Below are 24197 nucleotides of genomic sequence, written 5' to 3'. Positions count from 1 at the left end.
TACAGGTGGTGCTGCAGGGCCCACACCCTTTTACTTGCCTTACAGAACAGCTCTGGAGCTGTTACAGTGCCCAGCTGCTGCAAGAAATCAGCTTGAATGCTTCAGGGGATGGGGCATGGCCAACATGAGCCCCACACCAAAGGAGGGTGTGGGTGTTTAATGAGAACTAGGGGTCATCCAAGCACTGCAAAAGGCCGCCATGCCCTGCACGCCCCTTTTCTCTTTTCATATGCAGATGAGGGTTCCAGCCAACTTTGGCCCACTGCTTGGATAACATCACTGTATGCAAATCCGTCTGCTGCAGACCTTCCCCCAGGAATGCTTGTACTTGATGTTGCATATGGTTTGATATTTGATGGTGCTTCAGTATTAGGCAGCCTTCCGCCCTCCCATGTTCATCTGAAAAGATGTGGTCTCCCTGCAGTTGTTGTCCCCAGACGAGAGTTCCCTTGTGCTTCCTCAGTTGAATCTCCTTAACTTGACGGGGGAGGGGCTGCCCGAGCAGCCACCCTCCCCAGCCCTATCCCAACTCATACTTATTTTGCATATGAGATCTCTTGATCATGAAGATTGTTCTCACAGGGTGAGGTTCATCCATTATATTTTAAAATAGGAAGGTACAAATTACATATTTGAATTGCATTTATGTGCTGGATTCAAATGTCCCCCCCCCCCCCCCTTCCATTCTCAATTGTGCCCGTCAGCAGCTATTCTAAGGTTGCTGCCAATGGGTGTGACACATTAATTTCTTCTGTGGGGTACACTGGACTCCACAAGGATTCACATTGGGGTGTAGAGTAGGATCTTGATCTGAGGCACCAACCGGCTCAAAGCTTTTGACTGTTCCCAAGATGCTCAGTGCATTCTCCTCTATAACCCCGCTTCCATGAACAGGGAGCTCAGTTTGTAGTTGGTGCCTTCAGTAGCAGGCCACTTAACAGGGGCCTGCCTCAGGCAGCCTATTCTTAGCTATAAATTTTGACAAGAAAAGAAGAACTTGTTTTATGAGAATCTACAAGGGCTGCAGCAGGCTAGGTCTAATAGACATCTTTACTGCAGCTTCATCACTCCCAGCGGCGCTGTATACTCCCATGCCCTGGTTGCTGGGTCACTGCAGCGGAGGCTCCGGTTTCATCCTAAGGTCAGTCACACACACACCACCCTTCCGGATCACGAGGCCGCTGATGTAGGGGAGCGTGGCCGTAGGGGGTGGACCGTGTGCGCACTGGCGTGGACACTGATTACTGGGCAGCCGCTCCACTAGCCACCAGGTACAGTTAAGGAGCACAGGTCTGGGGGTTTTTCTCCTATATTAACCCAATTTTGTACTGCCCGCAGCGCATTGTGATAGGTAATAGGGCCTGATTCAGGTTGGATTGCAATCACAATAAGCGATCCAACTGCAAAAATTGCTAAGAGCATACGCATGTGCCTGCATTTTCTGTGGCACCCCGCAGAGAATGCGATCGCCTCTGCCTGTCAATCGGGGCGGGGGGGGGGGATAGGTGGGTCAGCAACACTCCATTTCCAAGTCAGGGATGGAGCGGTGCGGGGGCAAGGCTTCAAAATGGGGTCTGCAACGGAGGAGACACAGGGGGCATGGTCACAGCGGCTGTATGACATCACATTCAGCCGCTGTGATCACAAAAATGGTGGCGGCTTCCTGCGCGCACATACAGTCTGCACCAGCAGGAGGCTACATCATTTTTTATGATCACGCTGAACTGCAGTGCGACTGCAATTACAGCATGGACAAGAAGGGAGGCGTCATGCTGGGTGGCCATGCCCTTTCACTGTGCAGGAGCCAGCACCGCTCACACACTAGTCCCCGGGTGCAGCCCCCAACCCCCGGGACACCCGGAGCAACAAAATGTAGATTCAGGCCACCAGGCCACGCCCCTACCTATGAAACCATGCCTCCTTTTTACCATTGCGCTGCTTATCTGCGCGCACTGCATTACAATCTCCCTCGCCACCTCTCTGGGTGTCACCAGTGATAGTGACACCTCTGCCATGCTTGTAGCAGCTGGTCCTAAGATCTACGCCTCAAGCCCTGAGTGTTTGCCCTTGTGACTTGTTGATCATCATAGCGAAGCAGATGCTTACAGAAAACTGCAGGGGCTTAGATTGAAAATAAAAAAATTGATAGGTATAAGGTAGAGAGGAGCGGGTTCGGTTCTCCGAGAACCGAATTCCCCACGAACTCCACGTTGTTTACACTGGTCCGAGGCAGGCTCGGTTGTTCCCGCCTGACTCGGAAAACCTGAAAAAGGGAAAATGTCATCATCCCGCTGTCGGATTCTCGCGAGATTCGGATTCCATATAAAGAGCTGCGCGTTGCCGCCATTTTTACTCGTGCATTGAAGATAGAGCGGAATGGACGTGGCTATGTTCTCTCAGTGGAAATCTCAATATCAGTGCTCAGTATCAGTGGTTACTTATTGCTGCTCAGTAATACTAGTAGTGTGTCTCTCCTGCTCAGTGTCAGTTCTCAGTAGTATCCTCATCAGTGCTCAGTATCACTGCTCATTGTCTTGTGCTGCATTGTGGTGCTCAGCATACTACAGTACATTACTAATAGTCCAGTGCTGCATCTTGCTGCTCAGTGTCAGTTCTAGTATCCTCATCAGTGCTCACTATCACTGTTCATTGCATTTTGGTTTTCTGTATACTACAGTAACATAGTAATATAGTAACATATAGTAACATAGTTTTTGAGGTTGAATAGAGGCAAATTGCCCATCGTGTTCAACCTGTTTTAAGTTGTGATGATTCTACATACTTGCTGAATAATGTTTTATGACTAGTTAGCTACTATAACTCATGTTACCCCCGGATTAACCATGTTGATATTTTAAGTATTATAACCTTGGATAGCTTTTTCATTCAGAAATGTATCCATTCCTTTTTTAAATCCAATTACAGAGTCCACCATTACCACCTTCCCTGGCAGGGAATTCCACATCCTGATTGCCCTAACAGTGAAGATCATAGTATCTCACCTGGCAGGTAAGTAGAAGTTGGGCTAGAGCTGTGGAGGATTGCTGCTCGGGCACCCCCTGTCAAGTGAAGGAGATCCAACTGAGGCAGCACAAGGGAACTCTCGAAAGAAGAACAAGGCTAGAGGAAGATCTGAGACAAAAAAATCTGACTTTTACCAGAGCTGACCAGAGGAAAGCACAAACACAGTCCCCCACTACCACAAATAATGCAGTCGAGTTTCCCACATTTGGGGAAATCACAGGGGTCAGCATACCCAGAATGCAATGAATGAACCTCACCCTGGGAGAACAATCTTCATGACCATGGTATCTCCTATGCAAAATAAGTATGATTTGGGATAGGGCTGGGGAGGGCCGCTGCTCAGGCACATCTCTGTCAAGTAAAGGAGATTCAACTGAGGCAGCACAAGGGAACTCTCATCTGGGGACAACAACTGCAGGGAGAACACATATTTTCAGATGAAAATCTTGGTCATGCTCTGGTTTCTCTTCAGAACGAACAAATCTTTCGCCTTTTACTAAAGATTTCCGTGGAGAGGAGCAAAACTGAGTTTTACCTCAATTTTTGCATGCCCCATCTTTTTGGGGTTTCTTTTATCGGTTTAAAGATAGAATGAGTGTGCTTTAATGAAAGCTCATTTGCATAGAAATGACAGTAAATGTTTGTTTCTTTTCAAACAGAACTTTCTTGACCATGCTACTTGCTTGAAAGATCTGGGAGCACATGGAATACAGTACAAACCATGCTTATAGCAAGGAGAAGCCAGGTGAGAAATCTGCTTTCTTTCAAATTGGGCGCTCACTTTGATCTGAATGAGGACTGCTGGCATGGCACTCAGGCGACAGGTGGAATCTTGGTCATGCTCTGGTTTCTCTTCAGAACTAACAAATATTTCGCCTTTTATTAAAGATTTCCGTGGAGAGGAGCAAAACTGAGTTTTATCTCAATTTTTGCATGCCCCATATTATTGGGGTTTCTTTTATCAGTTTAAAGACAGAACGAGTGTGCTTTCTTGTTAGCTTTAATGTAAGTTTATTTGTATAACAATGACAGTAAATGTCTGTTTCTTTTCAAGCAGAACTTTCTTGACCATACTAATTGCTTGAAAGATCTGGGAGCACATGGAAAAGAGTACAAACCATGCTTATAGCAAGGGGAAGCCTGGTGAGAAATCTGCTTTCTTTCTTTCAAATTGGGTGCTCACTTTGAGCTGAATGAGGACTGCTGGCATCAGGGCCGGCTCTAGGCATGTTCGAATAGAGCGGCCGCGCAGGGCGCCACCCTTAATGGGCGCCTCGCGCTGGCGCCGCCATATTCGATGCTGGAGCCGGCCCTGTGTGTGTGCTGCTGCAGCATTTGGCGGTCGCGCTGTGTATGCGCGCTGCGCGGCGCCGGTATCTAACGTCAGACGCCGGCGCCGCGCATAGCCCGCCTGCACAAGTGGCCGCCCACCCGCCCGCCAGCCCGGACCCAGGCTCAGGCTCACTCGCCCGGCCTCCCGCCCGCCCGCCAGCGCTCCCACACAGGCGGACAGCAGTACTCCTCCCCAGCGCCGCAGGTATTTTTTTTTTTTTGGGGGGGGGGAGATCCGCACTGTGGGGGCATTTCTGGCACACAGGGGGCATTTTTGGTTATGTGGGGGCATTTCTGGCACTGTGGGGGCATTTCTGGCTCTGTGGGGGGCATTTCTGGCACTGTGGGGGCATTTCTGGCACTGTGGGGGCATTGCATATCTGGCTCTGTGGGGGCATATTTGGCACTGTGGGGACATATCTGGCCCTGTGGGGGCATATCAGGCACTGTGGGGACATTTCTGGCACTGTGGGGGCATTTCTGGCACTGTGTGGGCATTTCTGGCACTGTGGGGGCATTTATCTGGCTCTGTGGGGGCATTTATCTGGCTCTGTGGGGGCATTTATCTGGCACTGTGGGGGCATTTCTGGCACTGTGGGGGCATTTCTGGCACTGTGGGGACATATCAGGCACTGTGGGGGCATATCTGGCACTGTGGGGGCATATCTGGCACTGTGGGGGCATTTCTGGCACTGTGGGGGCATTTCTGGCACTGTGGGGGCATTTATCTGGCTCTGTGGGGGCATTTATCTGGCACTGTGGGGGCATTTATCTGGCACTGGGGGCATTTATCTGGCACTGTGGGGGCATTTCTGGCACCGTGGGGGCATATCTGGCACTGTGGGGGCATATCTGGCACTGTGGGGACATATCTGGCACTGTGGGGGCATTTATCTGGCTCTGTGGGGGCATTTATGTATCAGGCACCGTGGGGGCATTTATGTATCAGGCACCATGGGGGCATTTATGTATCATGCACCGTGGGGGCATTTATGTATCATGCACCGTGGGGGCATTTATGTATCAGGCACCGTGGGGACATTTATGTATCTGGCACCGTGGGGGCATTTATGTATCTGGCACCGTGGGGGCATTTATGTATCTGGCACCGTGGGGGCATTTATGTATCAGGCACCGTGGGGGCATTTATGTATCTGGCACCGTGGGGGCATTTATGTATCTGGCACCGTGGGGGCATTTATGTATCTGGCACCGTGGGGGCATTTCTTGCACTGTGGGGGCATTTCTTGCACTGTGGGGACATTTCTTGCACTGTGGGGGCATATCTTGCACTGTGAGGGCATTAATGTATGTGGCACTGTGGGGGCATATCTGCGCTGTGGGGGCATTTATCCATCTGGAACTGTGTGGCCATTTATGTAGCTGGCACTGCTGGGGGGCATGTCACGTGTAGCTGGCACTGCTGGGGGGCATGTCATGTGTAGCTGGCACTGCTGGGGGGCATATCATGTAGTGTTCCCGCTAGGCGTCTGTGGCTGGGCAGTGTGTCTCAGTGCTCTACCTGGCGCAATGTGTCTAACGTGCTCTTATAGGAGGTTCTACCTGGTGCAATGTGTATTAGCTGCACTACTGTGTGGTGTAATGTGAATTGCCACTATAATGTGGCTACGCACCTTCCCCACGAAGTAACTCCCCTAAATTTTTGCTGCGCGCCTTCGGCGCGCACTGTCCATGCTTTAGCGTGTGGAAATGGGAACAACAAGCATTACAGTATGTACATCATTTTGCCCACCTAACTTAAAAATGTGCCCTCCCTGTGATCAGCAACCTGCCCTAAAAAGTGAACACTAGCACGTGTAGCTGGCACTGCTGGAGGGCATGTCATGTGTAGCTGGCACTGCTGGGGGACGAGACCACGCCCACTTTTTCAAGAGGCCACGCCCACTTTTCCAAGGGCGCGCGCGCCTTCGGCGCGCGCATGGGGGGGGCACTTTTACATTTTCTCGCTCAGGGTGCTAGTAGGCCTGGAGCCGGCCCTGGCTGGCATGGCACTCAGGCGACAGGTGGAATCTTGGTCATGCTCTGGTTTCTCTTCAGAACGAACAAATCTTTCGCCTTTTACTAAAGATTTCCGTGGAGAGGAGCAAAACTGAGTTTTATCTCAAATTTTGCATGCCCCATCTTATTGGGGTTTTATTTTATCGGTTTAAAGATAGAACGAGTGTGCTTTAATGTAAGCTCATTTGCATAGAAATGACAGTAAATGTTTGTTTCTTTTCAAACAGAACTTTCTTGACTATACTAATTGCTTGAAAGATCTGGGAACACATGGAAAAAAATACAAACCATGTTTATAGCTAGGGGAAGCCTGGTGAGAAATCTGCTTTCTTTCTTTCAAATTGGGTGCTCACTTTGAGCTGAATAAGAACTGCTGGCATGGCACTCAGGCGACAGGTGGAATCTTGGTCATGCTCTGGTTTCTCTTCAGAACGAACAAATCTTTCGCCTTTTACTAAAGATTTCCGTGGAGAGGAGCAAAACTGAGTTTTATCTCATTTTTTCCTTGCCCCATCTTATTACTCGTGCATTGAAGAGAGAGCGGAATGGACGTGGCTATGTTCTCTCAGTGGAAATCTCAATAGCAGTGCTCAGTATCAGTGGTTACTTATTGCTGCTCAGTAATACTAGTAGTGTGTCTCTCCTGCTCAGTGTCAGTTCTCAGTAGTATCCTCATCAGTGCTCAGATCACTGCTCATTGTCTTGTGCTGCATTGTGGTGCTCAGCATACTACAGTACATTACTAATAGTCCAGTGCTGCATCTTGCTGCTCAGTGTCAGTTCTAGTATCCTCATCAGTGCTCACTATCACTGTTCATTGCATTTTGGTTTTCTGTATACTACAGTAACATAGTAATATAGTAACATATAGTAACATAGTTTTTGAGGTTGAATAGAGGCAAATTGCCCATCGTGTTCAACCTGTTTTAAGTTGTGATGATTCTACATACTTGCTGAATAATGTTTTATGACTAGTTAGCTACTATAACTCATGTTACCCCCGGATTAACCATGTTGATATTTTAAGTATTATAACCTTGGATAGCTTTTTCATTCAGAAATGTATCCATTCCTTTTTTAAATCCAATTACAGAGTCCGCCATTACCACCTTCCCTGGCAGGGAATTCCACATCCTGATTGCCCTAACAGTGAAGATCATAGTATCTCACCTGGCAGGTAAGTAGGAGTTGGGCTAGAGCTGTGGAGGATTGCTGCTCGGGCACCCCCTGTCAAGTGAAGGAGATCCAACTGAGGCAGCACAAGGGAACTCTCGAAAGAAGAACAAGGCTAGAGGAAGATCTGAGACAAAGAAATCTGACTTTTACCAGAGCTGACCAGAGGAAAGCACAAACACAGTCCCCCACTACCACAAATAATGCAGTCGAGTTTCCCACATTTGGGGAAATCACAGGGGTCAGCATACCCAGAATGCAATGAATGAACCTCACCCTGGGAGAACAATCTTCATGACCATGGTATCTCCTATGCAAAATAAGTATGATTTGGGATAGGGCTGGGGAGGGCCGCTGCTCAGGCACATCTCTGTCAAGTAAAGGAGATTCAACTGAGGCAGCACAAGGGAACTCTCATCTGGGGACAACAACTGCAGGGAGAACACATATTTTCAGATGAAAATCTTGGTCATGCTCTGGTTTCTCTTCAGAACGAACAAATCTTTCGCCTTTTACTAAAGATTTCCGTGGAGAGGAGCAAAACTGAGTTTTACCTCAATTTTTGCATGCCCCATCTTTTTGGGGTTTCTTTTATCGGTTTAAAGATAGAATGAGTGTGCTTTAATGAAAGCTCATTTGCATAGAAATTACAGTAAATGTTTGTTTCTTTTCAAACAGAACTTTCTTGACCATGCTACTTGCTTGAAAGATCTGGGAGCACATGGAATACAGTACAAACCATGCTTATAGCAAGGAGAAGCCAGGTGAGAAATCTGCTTTCTTTCAAATTGGGCGCTCACTTTGATCTGAATGAGGACTGCTGGCATGGCACTCAGGCGACAGGTGGAATCTTGGTCATGCTCTGGTTTCTCTTCAGAATGAACAAATCTTTCGCCTTTTATTAAAGATTATCCGTGGAGAGGAGCAAAACTGAGTTTTATCTCAATTTTTGCATGCCCCATATTATTGGGGTTTCTTTTATCAGTTTAAAGACAGAACGAGTGAGCTTTCTTGTTGGCTTTAATGTAAGTTTATTTGTATAACAATGACAGTAAATGTCTGTTTCTTTTCAAGCAGAACTTTCTTGACCATACTAATTGCTTGAAAGATCTGGGAGCACATGGAAAAGAGTACAAACCATGCTTATAGCAAGGGGAAGCCTGGTGAGAAATCTGCTTTCTTTCTTTCATATTGGGTGCTCACTTTGAGCTGAATGAGGACTGCTGGCATGGCACTCAGGCGACAGGTGGAATCTTGGTCATGCTCTGGTTTCTCTTCAGAACGAACAAATCTTTCGCCTTTTACTAAAGATTTCCGTGGAGAGGAGCAAAACTGAGTTTTATCTAAATTTTTGCATGCCCCATATTATTGGGGTTTCTTTTATCTGTTTAAAGACAGAACGAGTGTGCTTTCTTGTTAGCTTTAATGTAAGTTGCCATAGATGCAGTGAAACACGCGTGTAGGGCACGGCGTGTCCTCGTGTATTTGACTCATGTGAAATGTTATAAAACAAAAATATATGATTATGATGTTAGCTGTTAGTCTCCACTAATAGGGAATAGAAGCTGAGCTATAAGAAAGGAATACACTAGATATGATGTCACTTAGCAATTACAATGTCTAAAGTGCATACAGATAGCTACTAATAACTCTTGATAAGAAAGTATATCAGTGTGGGTATATTTATATGATGGGATATTGGGACTAGTGAATATATATCACTCCTGCTGTCCAGATTGGCAATAACCAGACAATAATGATAAGAGTAGAGATGTCACATGGGCTGCTATAGATATTAATTTAATGCTGTATGTGTCATTTGTTACAAATGGATACATTTTCTATGAGTCAGCCTAGCAGCTGCATGTTCTAACAGAACACTATCCTCACACAGAATCTGCTAACCTTGAGATAACTAAATGACAGTGTGTAACAGTCTCTTTACTATAAGACTGTTACAAAGTAATATATATATTTGAAGTCAGTCTAGCAGCTGTGTGTTCCAGCAGTTTATAAGACAAAGAAAATCTCCTATTGTGGAATCTAGACACATGGGACTGCTGGCCTGTGTCATACTATTTCTATGTAATACCAGTAACATGTATATAACTGTTACATAATTGTTACAAATGGATAAATCTTTGAGTCAGCCTAGCAGCTGCATGTCCTAACAGGACACCATAAATCCTTTACAGTGTAACAAATTGATTGGTAACACTTAAAGGCTGGAGAGCAGTTATATGCCTTACTAGCATACTCAATATACCACATTATTACACCAGTTACCACGATTATTGACAGCGCATTTGATATATTATATTACCCTCACACTGAGTCTGTTTACCTTTAGATAACTAAGTGACCGAATATGTAACAGTTTCTCTATCATAAGACTGTTACAAAGTGAGATAGATATATTTGGAAGTCAGTCAAACAGCTGTGTGTTTCAGCGGTTTATAAGAAAATTCCTCATTGTGGAATCTGGACCACTAAGGGTTATTATATATATAGCACATGGAATTGCCACATCTCCCTATATGATAATTTCATTACACTGTAACATAATAAGAATTAACTCTTTAACAGTGTAAATAGAGAGTAATGAATCTCTGACACATGGAATATATTATTTCTTAGATGAATTGGATAAACCATTATGACAGACACTTTGCTTCCTAATAAGAATTGAGGTGGCTATACCTCTAAGGAAAGTATTATTGCCTACGCCTAGATCAGATTAAATAAGATCTGGCTGAATATATGAAGGAAGGTTGCTATTTATATGAGAATTGGAATTGCTATATTCCTTAAGGCAACCCCACCGATTGATATATGTTGTCAATTAAGTATATCTGAACGGCTATATCTGGACCAGATTTAATAAGATCTGGCTGATTATATGAAGGAGGGCTGCTATTTATATTGGAATTGCCATATTCCTTAAGGCAACCGCACCTGTTGGTATATCTCGCCAATTAACTATATCTAAACAGCTAAATTAAAGCTATTCATCATTTTTTTAGTTTGGATATTAATAAATATGATCTTTCCATGATGCATAGAGATTTCCCTATCAAGTGATTCCTTATCCGATATAGAAAGCTATCCCCCTATGGTATTGAATTTAGGAATATAGTCTTAGGGGACACAGAGAAATAAGTGATCCCCATCTACCTAAGCACCCCACAAATTGGAGGTTAGCTTACCGGTTATACTCAATCACCCCCACAAATTCGCCAATGGGGATGGCTTCCCGGGAGGTAACCCCTATTGAGTGAAGGGAGTATATAGGATACGACCCAGTGGTACCTCACGACATAGATACTAACAGCTATTTAATAACATTACGCTAGAAAGTGATTATTAGCAACATATATATCTATATAAACAACCCCGCCAGGGTTGTGCCTTCAAAAATAATCACACACGGACACGCTTTTTAAACCTTTTTTTCACATCTCTTTATTCTTCTTATGCACATGTATGTTAGTTCTGTGATTTTAACCTTTATGTTTCACTGCAGTTTGGGATAATAATATTAATATTTATCCAATTTTAATACATACTTAATAAAGGTTATATTTTATGATTCATTCATTCTGTCCAGTGCGTCAACAGTGCAGATTTCTTCTTGTTTTTTCTCCCAAATTCTATAACAATGACAGTAAATGTTGTTACTTTTCAAACAGAACTTTCTTGACCATGCTACTTGCTTGAAAGATCTGGGAGCACATGGAAAACAGTACAAACCATGCAGTATCACAAGAGCCTTTATTTGATCTTTCATGAAGATAGAGCAGAATTGAGGACACGTCAACAATTTCTGCCGAAGGTGGTTCATCTTTCCACATGGTGCCTTTGGCCACTGACACCTTCGTTGAGTCAAAGTCTCTGGCTGTGGTCAGAACTTTGAAAATTTATGTCACCAGAACGGTTCAGATTAGGAAAACAGAGGCTCTGTTTGTCCTGTATGCTCCCAACAGGATTGGGTGTCCTGCTTCCATGTAGACCATTATGCGCTGGATCTGTGGTAAGATTCAGCATGCTCATTCCACGGCAGGATTGCCGTTACTGAAATAGGTGAAGACCCATTCTACTAGAAAGGTGGGTTCATCCTGGGCAGCTGGTCGGGGAGTCTCGGCATTGCAATTTTGCCGAGCAGCTATTTAGTAAACACTTTTGCTAAGTTTTACAAGTTTGATACCTTGGCTGATGATAACCTCAAGTTGGGTCATTCGGTGCTGCAGAGTCGTACGCACTCTCCCACCCGTTCAAGAGCTTTGGTATAACCCCATGGTTCTTAATGTGACCCCAGCATCCTCTAGGTCGTATGAGAAAATAGGATTTTAATACCTACCGGTAAATCCTTTTCTCTTAGTCCGTAGAGGATGCTGGGCACCCGTCCCAGTCCATACTGTGTCTGCAGTTATTACTTGTGGTTATACACATGTTGTGTTATGGTTCTGGTCAGCTTTTTGCTGCAATTGTTCATGCCGTTGGCTTGTGTTCTGTTGAATGCCACGTTCTGCGGCATGCTTAAGGTGTGAGCTGGTAAGATGCTCACCTTAGTTTAACAATAAATCCTTTCCTCGAAATGTCCGTCTCCCTGGGCTCAGTTCCTATAACTGGAGTCTGGAGGAGGGGCATAGAGGGAGGAGCCAGTTCACACCCTTTGAAAGTCTTAAAGTGCCCATGTCTCTTGCGGATCCCGTCTATACCCCATGGTTCTTAATGTGACCCCAGCATCCTCTACGGACTAAGAGAAAAGGATGCCCTTGCGCACTATCCTGACTTCTCCTCCCGTCTGCTTACTTTGTGCCTTCCAACGCACAATGCGAACTACAGGTGGTGCTGCAGGGCCCACACCCTTTTACTTGCCTTACAGAACAGCTCTGGAGCTGTTACAGTGCCCAGCTGCTGCAAGAAATCAGCTTGAATGCTTCAGGGGATGGGGCATGGCCAACATGAGCCCCACACCAAAGGAGGGTGGGGGTGTTTAATGCGAACTAGGGGTCATCCAAGCACCGCAAAAGGCTGCCATGCCCTGCATGCCCCTTTTCTCTTTTCATATGCAGATGAGGGTTCCAGCCAACTTTGGTCCACTGCTTGGATGACATCACCGTATGCAAATCCGTCTTCTGCAGACCTTCCCCCTGGAATGCTTGTACTAGTTGTTGCATATGGTTTGATATTTGATGGTGCTTCAATATTAGGCAGCCTTCCACCCTCCCATGTTCATCTGAACAGATGTGGTCTCCCTGCAGTTGTTGTCCCCAGACGAGAGTTCCCTTGTGCGTCCTCAGTTGAATCTCCTTAACTTGACGGGGGAGGGGCTGCCCGAGCAGCCACCCTCCCCAGCCCTATCTCAACTCATACTTATTTTGCATATGAGATCTCTTGATCATGAAGATTGTTCTCACAGGGTGAGGTTCATCCATTATATTTTAAAATAGGAAGGTACAAATTACATATTTGAATTGCATCTATGTGCTGGATTCAAATGTCCCCCCCCCCCTTCCTTTCTCAATTGTGCCCGTCAGCAGCTATTCTAAGGTTGCTGCCAATGGGTGTGACACATTAATTTCTTCTGTGGGGTACACTGGACTCCACAAGGATTCACATTGGGGTGTAGAGTAGGATCTTGATCTGAGGCACCAACCGGCTCAAAGCTTTTGACTGTTCCCAAGATGCTCAGTGCATTCTCCTCTATAACCCCGCTTCCATGAACAGGGAGCTCAGTTTGTAGTTGGTGCCTTCAGTAGCAGGCCTCTTAACAGGGGCCTGCCTCAAGCAGCCTATTCTTAGCTATTAATTTTGACAAGAAAAGAAGAACTTGTTTTATGAGAATCTACAAGGGCTGCAGCAGGCTAGGTCTAATAGACATCTTTACTGCAGCTTCATCACTCCCAGCGGCGCTGTATACTCCCGTGCCCTGGTTGCTGGGTCACTGCAGCGGAGGCTCCAGTTTCTTCCTAAGGTCAGTCACACACACACCGCCCTTCCGGATCACGAGGCCGCTGATGAAGGGGAGCGTGGCCGTAGGGGGTGGACCGTGTGCGCACTGGCGTGGACACTGATTACTGGGCAGCCGCTCCACTAGCCACCAGGTACAGTTAAGGAGCACAGGTCTGGGAGTTTTACTCCTATATTAACCCAATTTTGTACTGCCCGCAGCGCATTGTGATAGGTAATAGGGCCTGATTCAGGTTGGATTGCAATCACAATAAGCGATCCAACTGCAAAAATTGCTAAGAGCATACGCATGTGCCTGCATTTTCTGCGGCACCCCGCAGAGAATGCGATCGCCTCTGCCTGTCAATCGGGGCGGGGGGGGGGGGAGAGGGGGGTCAGCAACACTCCATTTCCAAGTCAGGGATGGAGCGGTGCGGGGGCAAGGCTTCAAAATGGGGTCTGCAACGGAGGAGACACAGGGGGCGTGGTCACAGCGGCTGTATGACATCACATTCAGCCGCTGTGATCACAAAAATGGTGGCGGCTTCCTGCGCGCACATACAGTCTGCACCAGCAGGAGGCTACACCATTTTATATGATCACGCTGAACTGCAGTGCGACTGCAATTACAGCATGGTCAAGAATGGAGGCGTCATGCTCGGTGGCCATGCACTGTCACTGTGCAGGAGCCAGCACCGCACACACACTAGTCCCCGGGTGCAGCCCCCAACCCCCGGGACACCCGGAGCAACAAAATGTAGATTCAGGCCACCAGGCCACGCCCCTACCTATGAAACCATGCCTCCTTTTTACCATTGCACTGCTTATCTGCGCGCACTGCATTACAATCTCCCTCGCCACCTCTCTGGGTGTCACCAGTGATAGTGACACCTCTGCCATGCTTGTAGCAGCTGGTCCTAAGATCTACGCCTCAAGCCCTGAGTGTTTGCCCTTGTGACTTGTTGATCATCATAGCGAAGCAGATGCTTACAGAAAACTGCATGGGCTTAGATTGAAAATAAAAAAATTGATGGGTATAAGGTAGAGAGGAGCGGGTTCGGTTCTCCGAGAACCGAATTCCCGACGAACTCCACGTGGTTTACACTGGTCCGAGGCAGGCTCGGTTGTTCCCGCCTGACTCGGAAAACCTGAACAAGGGAAAATGTCATCATCCCGCTGTCGGATTCTCGCGAGATTCGGATTCCATATAAAGAGCTGCGCGTTGCCGCCATTTTTACTCGTGCATTGAAGAGAGAGCGGAGAGGACGTGGCTATGTTCTCTCAGTGGAAATCTCAATATCAGTGCTCAGTATCAGTGGTTACTTATTGCTGCTCAGTAATACTAGTAGTGTGTCTCTCCTGCTCAGTGTCAGTTCTCAGTAGTATCCTCATCAGTGCTCAGTATCACTGCTCATTGTCTTGTGCTGCATTGTGGTGCTCAGCATACTACAGTACATTACTAATAGTCCAGTGCTGCATCTTGCTGCTCAGTGTCAGTTCTAGTATCCTCATCAGTGCTCACTATCACTGCTCATTACATTGTGGTGTTCTGTATACTACAGTAACATAGTAATATAGTAACATATAGTAACATAGTTTTTGAGGTTGAATAGAGGCAAATTGCCCATCGTGTTCAACCTGTTTTAAGTTGTGATGATTCTACATACTTGCTGAATAATGTTTTATGACTAGTTAACTACTATAACTCATGTTACCCCCGGATTAACCATGTTGATATTTTAAGTATTATAACCTTGGATAGCTTTTTCATTCAGAAATGTATCCATTCCTTTTTTAAATCCAATTACAGAGTCCGCCATTACCACCTTCCCTGGCAGGGAATTCCACATCCTGATTGCCCTAACAGTGAAGATCATAGTATCTCACCTGGCAGGTAAGTAGGAGTTGGGCTAGAGCTGTGGAGGATTGCTGCTCGGGCACCCCCTGTCAAGTGAAGGAGATCCAACTGAGGCAGCACAAGGGAACTCTCGAAAGAAGAACAAGGCTAGAGGAAGATCTGAGACAAAGAAATCTGACTTTTACCAGAGCTGACCAGAGGAAAGCACAAACACAGTCCCCCACTACCACAAATAATGCAGTCGAGTTTCCCACATTTGGGGAAATCACAGGGGTCAGCATACCCAGAGTGCAATGAATGAACCTCACCCTGGGAGAACAATCTTCATGACCATGGTATCTCCTATGCAAAATAAGTATGATTTGGGATAGGGCTGGGGAGGGCCGCTGCTCAGGCACATCTCTGTCAAGTAAAGGAGATTCAACTGAGGCAACACAAGGGAACTCTCATCTGGGGACAACAACTGCAGGGAGAACACATATTTTCAGATGAACATGGGAGGGCAGAAGGCTGCCTAATACTGAAGCACCCCCAAACAACAAACCAAATGCAACTACTAGTGCAAGCATTCCTGGGGGAAGGCCTGCAGCAGATGGATTTGCATATGGTGATGTCATCCAAGCAGTGGGTCAAAGTTGGCTTCAACCCTCGTCTGCATATGAAAATAAAAATGGGGTGTGCAGGGCATGGCGGCCTTTTGCGGCGCTTGGATGACCCTTAGTTCGCATTAAACACCTCCACCCTCCGTCGGTGTGGGGCTCATGTTGGCTATGCCCCAGCCCCTGAAGCATTCAAGCTGATTTCTTGCAGCAGCTGGGCACTGTAACAGCTCCAGAGCTGCTCTGAAAGGCAAGTAAAAGGGTGTGGGCCCTGCAGCACTACCTGTAGTATGCATTGTGCGTTGGAAGGCACAAAGTAAGCAGACAGGAGAAGTCAGGAGAGTGCACAAGGGCATAGAAGGCAGCGGCTCAAGAAAAGAGAAGTGGAAACAGACAGCAAACTAGGCTGGAGAGAGACCTGAGACAAAGAGATCTGAATTATACGAGAGCCGACCAGGGGAAACACAAATTATGCAGTCAAGTTTCCCACATTTGGGGAAATCGCAGGAGCAGCACACCCAGAGTGCAATGGGTGAGCCTTGCCCTGGGAGAAGCACCTTCATGATCATAGTATCTCACCTGGCAGGTATGTAGGAGTTGGGCTAGAGCTGGGGAGGGTCGCTGCTTGGGTACCCCCCTGTCAAGTGAAGGAGATCAAACTGAGGCAGCACAATGGAACTCTCGAAAGAAGAACAAGGCTAGAGGAAGATCTGAGACAAAGAAATCTGACTTTTACCAGAGCTGACCAGAGGAAAACACAAACACAGTCCCCCACTACCACAAATAATGCAGTTGAGTTTCCCACATTTGGGGAAATCACAGGGGTCAGCATACCCAGAATGCAATGAATGAACCTCACCCTGGGAGAACAATCTTTATGACCATGGTATCTCCTATGCAAAATAAGTATGATTTGGGAAAGGGCTGGGGAGGGCCGCTGCTCAGGCACATCTCTGTCAAGTAAAGGAGATTCAACTGAGGCAGCACAAAGGAACTCTCATCTGGGGACAACAACTGCCGGGAGAACACATATTTTCAGATGAACATGGGAGGGCAGAAGGCTGCCTAATACTGAAGCACCCCCAAACAACAAACCAAATGCAACAACTAGTTCAAGCATTCCAGGGGGAAGGTCTGCAGAAGACGGATTTGCATACAGTGATGTCATCCAAGCAGTGGGCCAAAGTTGGCTGGAACCCTCATCTGCATATGAAAAGAGAAAAGGGGTATGCAGGGCAGGGCGGCCTTTTGCGGCGCTTGGATGACCCTTAGTTCGCATTAAACACCCCCACCCTCCTTCGGTGTGGGGCTCATGTTGGCCATGCCCCAGCCCCTGAAGCATTCAAGCTGATTTCTTTCAGCAGCTTGGCACTGTAACAGCTCCAGAGCTGCTCTGTAAGGCAAGTAAAAGGGTGTGGGCCCTGCAGCACTACCTGTAGTTTGCATTGTGCATCGGAAGGCACAAAGTAAGCAGACAGGAGGAGAAGTCAGGATAGTGCACAAGGGTGTAGAAGGGAGGGGCTCAAGAAAAAAGAAGTGGAAACAGACAGCAAACTAGGCTGGAGAGAGACCTGAGACAAAGAGATCTGAATTACACCAGGTCCGTCATTATATTATATATACCTACAGTAGTTATATATATTTTTTTTATATCATTAATTATCATCTCTATACTAGCAGACGCAGTACGGTAGTCCACGGCTGTGGCTATCTCTGTGTCGTCAGTGCTCGTCCATAATTGTATACCTACCTACCTGTGGTGGAAGTTTTTTTCTATCTTCTTCATACTAGTAGTTTAGCAGTCTGCTGACAGTGTCCACCAGGTCCGTCATTATATTATATATACCTACAGTAGTTATATATATTTTTTTTTTATATCATTAATTATCATCTCTATACTAGCAGACGCAGTACGGTAGTCCACGGCTGTAGCTACCTCTGTGTCGTCAGTCACTCGTCATCCATAAGTATACTAGTATCCATCCATCTCCATTGTTTACCTGAGGTGCCTTTTAGTTGTGCCTATTAAAATATGGAGAACAAAAATGTTGAGGTTCCAAAAATAGGGAAAGATCAAGATCCACTTCCACCTCGTGCTGAAGCTGCTGCCACTAGTCATGGCCGAGACGATGAAATTCCATCAACGTCGTCTGCCAAGGCCGATGCCCAATGTCATAGTACAGAGCATGTAAAATCCAAAACACAAAAGATCAGTAAAAAAAGGACTCAAAAATCTAAATAAAAATCGTCGGAGGAGAAGCGTAAACTTGCCAATATGCCATTTACCACACGGAGTGGCAAGGAACGGCTGAGGCCCTGGCCTATGTTCATGGCTAGTGGTTCAGCTTCACATGAGGATGGAAGCACTCAGCCTCTCGCTAGAAAAATGAAAAGACTTAAGCTGGCAAAAGCACAGCAAAGAACTGTGCGTTCTTCAAAATCACAAATCCACAAGGAGAGTCCAATTGTGTCGGTTGCGATGCCTGACCTTCCCAACACTGGACGTGAAGAGCATGCACCTTCCACCATTTGCACGCCCCCTGCAAGTGCTGGAAGGAGCACCCGCAGTCCAGTTCCTGATAGTCAGATTGAAGATGTCAGTGTTGAAGTACACCAGGATGAGGAGGATATGGGTGTTGCTGGCGCTGGGGAGGAAATTGACAAGGAGGATTCTGATGGTGAGGTGGTTTGTTTAAGTCAGGCACCCGGCGAGACACCTGTTGTCCGTGGGAGGAATATGGCCATTGACATGCCTGGTGAAAATACCAAAAAAATCAGCTCTTCGGTGTGGAAGTATTTCAACAGAAATGCGGACAACAGGTGTCAAGCCGTGTGTTGCCTTTGTCAAGCTGTAATAAGTAGGGGTAAGGACGTTAACCACCTCGGAACATCCTCCCTTATACGTCACCTGCAGCGCATTCATCATAAGTCAGTGACAAGTTCAAAAACTTTGGGCGACAGCGGAAGCAGTCCACTGACCAGTAAATCCCTTCCTCTTGTAACCAAGCTCACGCAAACCACCCCACCAACTCCCTCAGTGTCAATTTCCTCCTTCCCCAGGAATGCCAATAGTCCTGCAGGCCATGTCACTGACAATTCTGACGAGTTCTCTCCTGCCTGGGATTCCTCCGATGCATCCTTGAGTGTAACGCCTACTGCTGCTGGCGCTGCTGTTGTTGCTGCTGGGAGTCGATGGTCATCCCAGAGGGGAAGTCGTAAGACCACTTTTACTACTTCCACCAAGCAATTGACTGTCCAACAGTCTTTTGCAAGGAAGATGAAATATCACAGCAGTCATCCTGCTGCAAAGCAGATAACTGAGGCCTTGGCATCCTGGGCAGTGAGAAACGTGGTTCCGGTATCCATCATTACTTCAGAGCCAACTATAGACTTGATTGAGGTACTGTGTCCCCGGTACCAAATACCATCTAGGTTCCATTTCTCTAGGCAGGCGATACCGAAAATGTACACAGACCTCAGAAAAAGACTCACCAGTGTCCTAAAAAATGCAGTTGTACCCAATGTCCACTTAACCACGGACATGTGGACAAGTGGAGCAGGGCAGACTCAGGACTATATGACTGTGACAGCCCACTGGGTAGATGTATTGACTCCCGCCGCAAGAACAGCAGCGGCGGCACCAGTAGCAGCATCTCGCAAACGCCAACTCTTTCCTAGGCAGGCTACGCTTTGTATCACCGCTTTCCAGAATACGCACACAGCTGAAAACCTCTTACGGCAACTAAGGAAGATCATCACAGAATGGCTTACCCCAATTGGACTCTCCTGTGGATTTGTGGCATCGGACAACGCCAGCAATATTGTGCGTGCATTATATCTGGGCAAATTCCACCACGTCCCATGTTTTGCACATACCTTGAATTTGGTGGTGCAGAATTATTTAAAAAACGACAGGGGCGTGCAAGAGATGCTGTCGGTGGCCACAAGAATTGCGGGACACTTTCGGCGTACAGGCACCACGTACAGAAGACTGGAGCAACACCAAAAACGCCTGAACCTGCCCTGCCATCATCTGAAGCAAGAAGTGGTAACGAGGTGGAATTCAACCCTCTATATGCTTCAGAGGATGGAGGAGCAGCAAAAGGCCATTCAAGCCTATACATCTGACCACGATATAGGAGGTGGAATGCACCTGTCTCAAGCGCAGTGGAGAATGATTTCAACGTTGTGCAAGGTTCTGCAACCTTTTGAACTTGCCACACGTGAAGTCAGTTCAGACACTGCCAGCCTGAGTCAGGTCATTCCCATCATCAGGCTTTTGCAGAAGAAGCTGGAGACATTGAAGGAGGAGCTAAGACAGAGCGATTCCGCTAGGCATGTGGGACTTGTGGATGGAGCCCTTCATTCGCTTAACCAGGATTCACGGGTGGTCAATCTGTTGAAATCAGAGCACTACATTTTGGCCACCGTGCTCGATCCTAGATTTAAAACCTACGTTGTATCTCTCTTTCCGGCAGACACAAGTCTGCAGGGGTTCAAAGACCTGCTGGTGAGAAAATTATCAAGTCAAGCGGAACTTGATCGGTCAACAGCTCCTCCTTCACATTCTCCCGCAATTGGGGGTGCGAGGAAAAGGCTCAGAATTCCGAGCCCACCCGCTGGCGGTGATGCAGGGCAGTCTGGAGCGACTGCTGATGCTGACATCTGGTCCGGACTGAAGGACCTGCCAACGATTACGGACATGTCGTCTACTGTCACTGCATATGATTCTCTCACCATTGAAAGAATGGTGGAGGATTATATGAGTGACCGCATCCAAGTAGGCACGTCAGACAGTCCGTACGTATACTGGCAGGAAAAAGAGGCAATTTGGAGGCCCTTGCACAAACTGGCTTTATTCTACCTAAGTTGCCCTCCCACAAGTGTGTACTCCGAAAGAGTGTTTAGTGCCGCCGCTCACCTTGTCAGCAATCGGCGTACGAGGTTACTTCCAGAAAATGTGGAGAAGATGATGTTCATTAAAATGAATTATAATCAATTTCTCCGTGGAGACATTGACCAGCAGCAATTGCCTCCACAAAGTATACAGGGAGCTGAGATGGTGGATTCCAGTGGGGACGAATTGATAATCTGTGAGGAGGGGGATGTACACGGTGATGAATCGGAGGATGATGAGGTGGACATCTATAGAGCCAGTTTGTGCAAGGAGAGATTAATTGCTTCTTTTTTGGTGGGGGTCCAAACCAACCCGTCATTTCAGTCACAGTCGTGTGGCAGACCCTGTCACTAAAATGATGGGTTGGTTAAAGTGTGCATGTCCTGTTTATACAACATAAGGGTGGGTGGGAGGGCCCAAGGCAATTCCACCTTGCACCTCTTTTTTCTTTTATTTTTCTTTGCGTCATGTGCTGTTTGGGGAGTGTTTTTTGGAAGGGCCATCCTGCGTGACACTGCAGTGCCACTCCTAGATGGGCCAGGTGTTTGTGTCGGCCACTTGGGTCGCTGAGCTTAGTCACACAGCTACCTCATTGCGCCTCTTTTTTTCTTTGCGTCATGTGCTGTTTGGGGAGTGTTTTTTGGAAGGGCCATCCTGCGTGACACTGCAGTGACACTCCTAGATGGGCCAGGTGTTTGTGTCGTCCACTTGGGTCGCTGAGCTTAGTCACACAGCTACCTCATTGCGCCTCTTTTTTTCTTTGCGTCATGTGCTGTTTGGGGAGTGTTTTTTGGAAGGGCCATCCTGCGTGACACTGCAGTGCCACTCCTAGATGGGCCAGGTGTTTGTGTCGGCCACTTGGGTCGCTGAGCTTAGTCACACAGCTACCTCATTGCGCCTCTTTTTTTCTTTGCGTCATGTGCTGTTTGGGGAGTGTTTTTTGGAAGGGCCATCATGCGTGACACTGCAGTGCCACTCCTAGATGGGCCAGGTGTTTGTGTCGGCCACTTGGGTCACTGAGCTTAGTCATCCAGCGACCTCGGTGCAAATTTTAGGACTAAAAATAATATTGTGAGGTGTGAGGTGTTAAGAATAGACTGAAAATGAGTGGAAATTATGGTTATTGAGGTTAATAATACTTTGGGATCAAAATGACTCCCAAATTCTATGATTTAAGCTGTTTTTTAGGGTTTTTTGAAAAAAACACCCGAATCCAAAACACACCCGAATCCGACAAAAAAAATTCGGTGAGGTTTAGCCAAAACGCGTTCGAACCCAAAACACGGCCGCGGAACCGAACCCAAAACCAAAACACAAAACCCGAAAAATTTCCGGTGCACATCTCTAGTGGCCATGCCATGTCACTGTGCAGGAGCCAGCACCGCTCACACACTAGTCCCCGGTGCAGCCCCCAACCCCCGGGACACCCGGAGCAACAAAATGTAGATTCAGGCCACCAGGCCACGCCCCTACCTATGAAACCATGCCTCCTTTTTACCATTGCGCTGCTTATCTGCGCGCACTGCATTACAATCTCCCTCGCCACCTCTCTGGGTGTCACCAGTGATAGTGACACCTCTGCCATGCTTGTAGCAGCTGGTCCTAAGATCTACGCCTCAAGCCCTGAGTGTTTGCCCTTGTGACTTGTTGATCATCATAGCAAAGCAGATGCTTACAGAAAACTGCAGGGGCTTAGATTGAAAATAAAAAAAATTGATGGGTATAAGGTAGAGAGGAGCGGGTTCGGTTCTCCGAGAACCGAATTCCCCACGAACTCCACGTGGTTTACACTGGTACGAGGCAGGCTCGGTTGTTCCCGCCTGACTCGGAAAACCTGAACAAGGGAAAATGTCATCATCCCGCTGTCGGATTCTCGCGAGATTCGGATTCCATATAAAGAGCTGCGCGTTGCCGCCATTTTTACTCGTGCATTGAAGAGAGAGCGGAGAGGACGTGGCTATGTTCTCTCAGTGGAAATCTCAATATCAGTGCTCAGTATCAGTGGATACTTATTGCTGCTCAGTAATACTAGTAGTGTGTCTCTCCTGCTCAGTGTCAGTTCTCAGTAGTATCCTCATCAGTGCTCAGTATCACTGCTCATTGTCTTGTGCTGCATTGTTGTGCTCAGCATACTACAGTACATTACTAATAGTCCAGTGCTGCATCTTGCTGCTCAGTGTCAGTTCTAGTATCCTCATCAGTGCTCACTATCACTGCTCATTGCATTGTGGTGTTCTGTATACTACAGTAACATAGTAATATAGTAACATATAGTAACATAGTTTTTGAGGTTGAATAGAGGCAAATTGCCCATCGTGTTCAACCTGTTTTAAGTTGTGATGATTCTACATACTTGCTGAATAATGTTTTATGACTAGTTAGCTACTACAACTCATGTTACCCCCGGATTAACCATGTTGATATTTTAAGTATTATAACCTTGGATAGCTTTTTCATTCAGAAATGTATCCATTCCTTTTTTAAATCCAATTACAGAGTCCGCCATTACCACCTTCCCTGGCAGGGAATTCCACATCCTGATTGCCCTAACAGTGAAGATCATAGTATCTCTCCTGGCAGGTAAGTAGGAGTTGGGCCAGAGCTGTGGAGGATTGCTGCTCGGGCACCCCCTGTCAAGTGAAGGAGATCCAACTGAGGCAGCACAAGGGAACTCTCGAAAGAAGAACAAGGCTAGAGGAAGATCTGAGACAAAGAAATCTGACTTTTACCAGAGCTGACCAGAGGAAAGCACAAACACAGTCCCCCACTACCACAAATAATGCAGTCGAGTTTCCCACATTTGGGGAAATCACAGGGGTCAGCATACCCAGAATGCAATGAATGAACCTCACCCTGGGAGAACAATCTTCATGACCATGGTATCGCCTATGCAAAATAAGTATGATTTGGGATAGGGCTGGGGAGGGCCGCTGCTCAGGCACATCTCTGTCAAGTAAAGGAGATTCAACTGAGGCAGCACAAGGGAACTCTCATCTGGAGACAACAACTGCAGGGAGAACACATATTTTCAGATGAACATGGGAGGGCAGAAGGCTGCCTAATACTGAAGCACCCCCAAACAACAAACCAAATGCAACAACTAGTACAAGCATTCCTGGGGGAAGTTCTGCAGAAGATGGATTTGCATACGGTGATGTCATCCAAGCAGTGGGCCAAAGTTGGCTGGAACCCTCATCTGCATATGAAAAGAGAAAAGGGGTATGCAGGGCATGGCGGCCTTTTGCGGCGCTTGGATGACCCTTAGTTCGCATTAAACACCCCCACCCTCCTTCGGTGTGGGGCTCATGTTGACAATGCCCCAGCCCCTGAAGCATTCAAGCTG

General features: G+C 47.0%; 13 non-coding genes across 13 annotated transcripts; 7 read left to right on the top strand and 6 right to left on the bottom strand.

The window, feature by feature from the left end:
- Positions 1 to 3168: 3168 nt before the first annotated feature.
- Positions 3169 to 3332, bottom strand: LOC134992414 (U1 spliceosomal RNA). The gene has a single exon (XR_010196586.1). It is a non-coding gene; the product is annotated as a U1 spliceosomal RNA (small nuclear RNA).
- Positions 3333 to 3476: 144 nt separating this feature from the next.
- Positions 3477 to 3592, top strand: LOC134991975 (U5 spliceosomal RNA). The gene has a single exon (XR_010196174.1). It is a non-coding gene; the product is annotated as a U5 spliceosomal RNA (small nuclear RNA).
- Positions 3593 to 3862: 270 nt separating this feature from the next.
- LOC134992058 (U5 spliceosomal RNA) lies at positions 3863 to 3978 on the top strand. Its single transcript, XR_010196252.1, has one exon. It is a non-coding gene; the product is annotated as a U5 spliceosomal RNA (small nuclear RNA).
- Positions 3979 to 6394: 2416 nt separating this feature from the next.
- On the top strand, positions 6395 to 6510 carry LOC134992000 (U5 spliceosomal RNA). The gene has a single exon (XR_010196198.1). It is a non-coding gene; the product is annotated as a U5 spliceosomal RNA (small nuclear RNA).
- A 275-nt stretch (positions 6511 to 6785) lies between these two features.
- LOC134992065 (U5 spliceosomal RNA) lies at positions 6786 to 6904 on the top strand. Its single transcript, XR_010196259.1, has one exon. It is a non-coding gene; the product is annotated as a U5 spliceosomal RNA (small nuclear RNA).
- An 807-nt stretch (positions 6905 to 7711) lies between these two features.
- Positions 7712 to 7875, bottom strand: LOC134992402 (U1 spliceosomal RNA). The gene has a single exon (XR_010196575.1). It is a non-coding gene; the product is annotated as a U1 spliceosomal RNA (small nuclear RNA).
- A 144-nt stretch (positions 7876 to 8019) lies between these two features.
- Positions 8020 to 8135, top strand: LOC134991974 (U5 spliceosomal RNA). The gene has a single exon (XR_010196173.1). It is a non-coding gene; the product is annotated as a U5 spliceosomal RNA (small nuclear RNA).
- A 270-nt stretch (positions 8136 to 8405) lies between these two features.
- On the top strand, positions 8406 to 8522 carry LOC134992079 (U5 spliceosomal RNA). Its single transcript, XR_010196273.1, has one exon. It is a non-coding gene; the product is annotated as a U5 spliceosomal RNA (small nuclear RNA).
- A 286-nt stretch (positions 8523 to 8808) lies between these two features.
- On the top strand, positions 8809 to 8924 carry LOC134991983 (U5 spliceosomal RNA). Its single transcript, XR_010196182.1, has one exon. It is a non-coding gene; the product is annotated as a U5 spliceosomal RNA (small nuclear RNA).
- A 6629-nt stretch (positions 8925 to 15553) lies between these two features.
- On the bottom strand, positions 15554 to 15717 carry LOC134992055 (U1 spliceosomal RNA). The gene has a single exon (XR_010196249.1). It is a non-coding gene; the product is annotated as a U1 spliceosomal RNA (small nuclear RNA).
- A 671-nt stretch (positions 15718 to 16388) lies between these two features.
- On the bottom strand, positions 16389 to 16551 carry LOC134992500 (U1 spliceosomal RNA). Its single transcript, XR_010196659.1, has one exon. It is a non-coding gene; the product is annotated as a U1 spliceosomal RNA (small nuclear RNA).
- A 152-nt stretch (positions 16552 to 16703) lies between these two features.
- Positions 16704 to 16867, bottom strand: LOC134992131 (U1 spliceosomal RNA). Its single transcript, XR_010196321.1, has one exon. It is a non-coding gene; the product is annotated as a U1 spliceosomal RNA (small nuclear RNA).
- A 6726-nt stretch (positions 16868 to 23593) lies between these two features.
- Positions 23594 to 23757, bottom strand: LOC134992177 (U1 spliceosomal RNA). Its single transcript, XR_010196365.1, has one exon. It is a non-coding gene; the product is annotated as a U1 spliceosomal RNA (small nuclear RNA).
- Between the last annotated feature and the right edge of the window lie 440 nt (positions 23758 to 24197).

Source organism: Pseudophryne corroboree, unplaced genomic scaffold (assembly GCF_028390025.1).
Source record: "Pseudophryne corroboree isolate aPseCor3 unplaced genomic scaffold, aPseCor3.hap2 scaffold_121, whole genome shotgun sequence".
NCBI lineage: Eukaryota > Metazoa > Chordata > Amphibia > Anura > Myobatrachidae > Pseudophryne > Pseudophryne corroboree.
Note: the sequence above shows the minus strand (reverse complement) of the source record. Positions and strands in the feature narration are given on the sequence as shown.